Here is a 6,781-nt window from a genome sequence, read left to right as displayed (position 1 = left end):
ATAAGTTATTACTGTTTCCCAGGTGGATAACAAAATAACTTATTCACTTAGTGGAGTTCAACTAAACCCATTACTGGAGGAAAGAGACTTGGGTGTTATGATACGGTCAGACATGAAATTCTCTGAGCATTGTAAACAGTTTGCAAGGAAGGCCCATGGTGTTCTATCGATGATCTATCGAACTTTTGCAAGTAGAGATAGGGACGTGATAATCCCATTATATAAGGCTTTTGTTAGACCACACTTGGAATACTGTGTTGAAGTATGGAGACCACATCTAAAGAAAGACATCGAGCTTCTTGAAAGGGTGCAAAGACGGGTAACTTGCCTGGTGAGATCGGCAAAAGGGCGTCCTTATGAAGAAAGATTTCGAATATGTGGGTTGCAGAGTTTGGAAACTAGACACCTTAGAGGAGATTTGATTGAGGTGTTTAAGGCTCTGAGAGGCATCAGTAAAATGAATGAGGATGAAATTTTCAAGATTATAAACGATGCTAGAACTAGGGGACATAAATTCAAGTTATGGGGGGGAAATATTTAGATTGGACTGCAGGAAGTTTTATTTTAGCCAGCGAGTTATAAATTACTGGAATAAGTTGCCTACATGGGTGGTAGAGGCTGACAGTTTGGGGAAATTCAAAGATCTGGATAGTACCTTTGGGTGAGGGAAGCGCATAGGATGATAGGTTTAATTTCCTTTTCTTTTATTAATTATTTATTTATTTATTATTTTTTATCATTGTTTTATTCGTTTTTTTTTTTTTTTTTTTTTGGCTGGTGCAGCATAAGCCATAGGCTTTCTTGCAACATGCGGCAATTACTAATACTAAAACATAAACTAAAAATATGCAATGAAGGTGTAATATTTTAATTGAATTTTTCTCGCTGTGAAGGACCTTTCACAAGAAGCTACTGTTACAGGTAGAGTAAAAAAATTCACGGTGCAATTTCTATATTTAGATGAGATTCTATTAGACAATACTCAGGAATGAATTAGAACAAATATCTTTTGTAATATCAACAGATATTTGAAAATCTGTTTGTCCTCCAGTGCTTAACCACTGGAGGACAAACCAAAAAGCTATGAGGTCACAAAATGGGCCATATTTTGTAGAAGTTTGTAATTGGGGTTTCTCTGTTATTTTCAAAATTTATTAAACAGTTTCTCTCTGATATTTTTTTTAATAAATCCCCAATTTATAATTTTTCACTCTCACAAAATCACAAAAATTTCTTTAATCATAAGTAGCAGGTACAAAGTTAATGCACTATTTCTTTTAATAAAATTTTTATTTTAAACGAAGAACACAAGTTGACCAGAAGCTATTATCCGTGTCATGAATATGCCTCAATCTTTTGACTAGCATGACTTCTTGGTATGTGGGATAGGTGGCTGCATACATCTACCTGCCACTTACATTGTGGAACGGTAATCCCTTTAACATTTAATTTGCGCTTTCTAATTGTCTAAAGGCCAGAGATGGAAACAAAGCATACAAAGTTAAGTCTCTCGTAATCCATTCGTTATATGGAAATTTATTTTCTTCATTCTACAGAAACTTTTAAATGTAATTATCAAAAGGAATTCAAAAAATTTGCTTTTATTCCTTCATGGATTATCCTGAGATATCTCGTTTCTTAGTTTTAAAAGTTATTTGGAACTACACGAAATATCTCGGAATAAAATAATACCTGAAGCAAACAATAATACCTCCAAATTTAGGACTGAAACGTATTTTCTCTGTCATTTATCTGGCTAATTTTGCATTAGGCAGGTAAATCCCGAGTTTTCTCAGGATTTTCTTACACCTGGCAGCAAATAACTGGCTTTCATTTTACTTATATTGTACAGCAATGTCAGAACAGTAGCGCATATTTCTGTGCCACCAGTAAGCAAAATATAATTTGCCATCCTAAATGCAGAATACTGAACCCACGAAAATAATTCCCAAAAACAATCAAAAAATATTTCGGCGCCCTCTTGAACTGCCGCCCGTAAACGACGCTTGCCTCGCCTGTCCACTTGTGGCGGCCGTGTGTCAGAATGTAGTTAGTTTGCGATTACTGCTTTTGAGTTCCACTTGATTTTTTAAATTTATTTATATAATGAGTAATGAAGACTTTTTCTGTGCCTTTCTTTTAGCTCAAACTCTAATTTATTTTTAAAAAATTTGTATAATTTGCACACTTTTTGGCATATACGAGATAACTCAGGATAGCCCAATTGGGTTAATTACTCCCATGTATTTTCTACGAAAAAATTAATAAAAAATATAAAAAAATATACAATGAGAATTCGCATGATGCATACTTTTAATCTGTAAAATAAAAAAAGTCGATCCGTTACAGTGAATTTTCCGGAAAAAAATGTTCCGTGAAGGGGTTAAAGAAGTTCGTTAAACACAGGTCTGACTAATTAAATCAAAAATGAAGCAATTTTAAAATATATAACTGGCTGGATGCACCCTTAAAATGCTGCACTTGGGGCTGGTGCCCTACTCGCCCCACCCTAGTTCCGGCTCTGATTTTAATTGTCTTGAAAAAATATAAGTTGAAGGTCTTTCATCTCACATAACATCTGCAAATGTCAACGAACAATATGGCAGCTGCCCTCCCTAAGCAACGATATAGCCAAGAAACTTTTATCCTAGAATGCATCTTCCTAATTAAGTCCCAGAATACACTCCCACATAATTAACATTCAAAAATAGTCTGTCCTGCACAACCTTCCATCCCAGAATGCAACACTCCCATTCCAAAAACCAGTTTCCCAGAATACATCTCCCTAATTAAGTATACACTCTCACATCATTAACTTTCAAAGTATTCACAAAAATTCCAAGTTTGACGTCACAACTGATACATAGAAAGACTACATCTAACACTCCAATATCGGATGACCCCATTAGCTGAGAAGAAATGTCAATACCAACCATACAAAATGATCCCAGGTTGATTCCAACCGAAAGGTAAAAATAAATTGAAAATTATAATCCGAAAATAACACTAATGCCATCTATTGAGAAAAACAAAACAAAGCTAGAAAAATATAAACCCATTTTACTCCCACCCTCCGATTGCCGAACCTACCATACTGACATTCGGTTCATACTTACTTCTGATTCTACTGTTGCTATTAATAGATCTCTTAATTATGGAATGGATGGCTTGTGATTGAAACAGTAGTCTGCAATGGTGGGCTGAATTGTTTTTTGAAATATCTTGAGGTACCCACAGCTGATGACAATAGGCCTGAAATCTTGAGGCTGCTTGGGGGTCTCTGCATTTAGGCATTGACTGAGTAAAGTATGTGTTCCAGATCTTTGGAATATTTCCATTTTCTAGAATTTTATTGAAAGTATGGACTAGGTCTATAATATGTAAACTACAGATTTTGATTAGAAACAGGAAACTGGTTTGGACCGACTACAGCTTTCAATGGTAGTTTTTTGACAATGTCTGTCAGATGGCTTTGGCTTGGGAATAATATTGGAGGTTTTCAGGAGGGCCAAAAGTGTAACAGAGGGTTATGCATGTGACTGGTCAATCTGTTGAAAAGTGAGCTCAATCCAGTCTTTAAATATTTCTTCCTTCATAGTGATTTGGTTGTGGCTTTGTTTTTGAAGTCTTTTAGATCTTTTCAGCTTATCCAGGGCAAGTTGGTTGCAGACCAGTCTTTCTTGTCTTAAGAGGACAGCCCTTGCCTTTTTATAGGCACTGAAACCTTTGGCGACAGCCGATTTTCTCCATCTTCAGTAGACCTTCTGCTTCTGGAGGAAAGTTTGATTGTTCGATTAAACCATACAGAGGTTCTGGAGATGATGCGTATTTCTTTTGCAGCTCCCTCTTTGGCTATTCCATAAAGTTCTTCAGCTAGATAGTTTAGGGCTACGTCAGGAGGAACCATAAAAAGGTGCATCCAGTTGAATTTGCTGAGTCGTCTAAGGATGATTCCTGGTTTCAGAAATTGTGGAAAAGATTAGTTTTTTCCTCAGGTTGGTTTTCTTTTCTAGGCAAATGAAGATCGTTTTTTTTTTTTTTGTAATGTGATTTCACATGTGATAAGATTGTGGTCAGAATAAAATTTAAAAGAAGAGGTGATCACAGAGATGCTGTCAAGATTATGGAATACAAGGTCGAGTGTGCTATTACCTCTGGTTGGGCTGGTAATAATTTGCACAAGGCCCAGGGAAGCAAATATGGCATCAAGTTCTTTACTAGCTTCTTCATGGCATGGTGTAGGCATGTTGAAGTTGCCTGTCACTAAGGTTTTGAGGCTTGTTTCCAAGTTTGTGGCTATCCAGTTGTGTAGCTCCACTCTTGAATCTTCAGTATGGTCTGGGGGAAAATATATTACACAGACTTGAATCTGGGTATCCTTGATCAGTAATGCTCTGGAAAGAACTTCAAAGTTGTGTGTTTGGCTGGTTTTAGTGGGTTGAAAATCTTCTCTGAAGACCAGGGCAACTCCACTTCCTCTTCTGACATCTGGAATTCTCTAGCGAGCTATAACTTGTTAGCTGCCTGAGTGTATCTAAGTGATTGCTCTTGGGTAACGAGGTTTCTGTAATACATACGATTTCATATTGTTCCATAAGGAGCAGGGATAGTAGTGTGTTTAGTTTGTTGGTGAGACTTCAGACATTTTGGATGAAGCAACTGAGCCGAAGGCATTTCAGGTTCATATGTTCCTGGTCTGTTGGTTGCTCTGTTGAATGGTTGATTCCGTTGGTGGAGAAATTTTCTCTATGATCCCTGTCACTGAGTGGTTTAACCAGAGCTCCTGGCAGCCAAATTTTAGGAACTAGAATTATATGTTGTTTATGTGGAGGACAGAAGATAACAAAGGAGGCATAAGTGAGGCACCTTGTTTTGATGAGTTTCACTTCTACCTGTGCTGCAAACTCAGTAGTCAACATCATCTTGATGTTTTTGCCCATTGTAGCTGGGCTCAATCTTGAGATTATTCATTTATGTGATGAACATTGATGCCTGAGTCAGTTGACTGAAACACACCAGCTGATTGCGGGGTTTAACTGCCAACCCTGAGGTTAACCTGCCTTGCTTTTCTGGGTGTATCTGCACCCCCTTGGCATGTCTGTTTGGTGTTATTCTGGAGAATAACACCAAACCTCAGATGTTATTCTGGAGGTTATCTGGAGGCTGGCTCCGAAAGCTTCGTGATTAGTAGGTATAATGTTAGTTGCTGGGTTGTTCCGTTGTGCCAGGTTACCAGATGCCTCCACCGGGAGACGCCTCCGTAGCCAGGTGGGAAGGAGCAGCAGTGCATAGCATACGCTTCTTGATTAGACCGGGGTTCGAGCCCGTCACCACCAAATACGGAGGATGCGGAAAGGTCAGGGAATGACCACCGCATATTCACGGAGCAATATGGCCTTAGTTGCTAATGCTCCTAAAAACCAAACAACAAACAAAACAAAGCCTCCACCGGGAAATGCTGCTGGCTTGAGAGTGCGATTGACAATGAAGTGTGATTCACTGGGGTGTGTGTTTGGAGAATTGATTCTCTAATACTCAGTGGTTGGATATCCTCAGAAAAATGGTAAGAGGTGACTGGCATTTCTATCCTAATGGCATCAGGTGAGTAGCAGCAGCCTGTTGGTTGAATAGGGTCCCACTTGGGGGTGTACGCATTAAGATCCTGGTTCAGTTTTGTAATCTCAAAATCAACCTGAGACATGGTTTCATTATATTGAATCCTGGGGTGTTCAGCAGATTTAGGAGAGTTCCAAAGGTACTGAGATTCCAAAGTGGGTTTCAGTGTTTTTACTAATTGTGATTTTAACTGGCAGATTTCTGTCAGTACCCGTTGGTTCTGCTCTCGAAGAAAGTGCATCTCTTCTATTAGGACATAATGATTAGATTGGATGTGACGGTTTATATTACAATCCAAGTTGTTCTGTCGAGTTAACTGTATGTTATGTGTTTCTAAAACCTCAGTGATGAGGGTCTGAAAATTTTTGATGGGGAGGACCTGTGAGATTGGTTACTTGAGGTGTTAAGTTTGCTTCTTGAGTGTGATGTTCAAAGCGTGATGTGACTGATTCTGGGTCTCGTATGGCTCCTCAGTTGGAGTTCAAGTAATTTAATCATTCAAATTTAACTACTATAAGCAAAATGAGTTCACAGGAACACGGAGTGCCTTCTATGCAACTCTATTAAATACTTAATTCTTCTCTAGACAATTTCTGGGGACAAAACTAGGTACGACAATTTCTTTACTTACAGTTTTTGGCAGATCAGACCAGCTCACTTAAAAAAGAAAATTCTTCCATTCATTTTGGATTCCGGCGGACCTCTCCTTTTTAGTGCTTCCTCCACTTGCCTCCAGACCTTCAACTTGGCTCAGGTACTATCCGAATTCAAATTTTTCATAACTTTGCGCACACATGTGGACTGCAGCTTGTCGAACTCCACTTAAAAAAAAAATCCCTATCCTACCCTCCTGAAACTCCATTGCACCACTGACCAAGACCCTTTCCCCAACAACAAAAAACTTCTACACATTCCGTCCATACACAACTACTCTGCATCCAATACACCACACCTGCATTCTCTCTCTCTCTCTCTCTAAAACCCCTTTTATATAAATTGCATTTCTTTCACTCTCCCCCCCCCCATTTGGTAATCCATTGTTTTGATGGGTTTCACTTCTACCTGTGCTGCAAACTCAGTAGCCAACATCATCTTGATGTTTTTGTAAATATCCAGACTGCCCTTGACCATCTAAAGTTTTGCTATATTTGTATTGTCTGCTTTG

Source organism: Mastigoproctus giganteus, chromosome 7 (genome assembly GCF_048544385.1).
Source record: "Mastigoproctus giganteus isolate SK-2022 chromosome 7, ASM4854438v1, whole genome shotgun sequence".
NCBI lineage: Eukaryota > Metazoa > Arthropoda > Arachnida > Uropygi > Thelyphonidae > Mastigoproctus > Mastigoproctus giganteus.
This window is presented reverse-complemented; position numbering follows the sequence as displayed.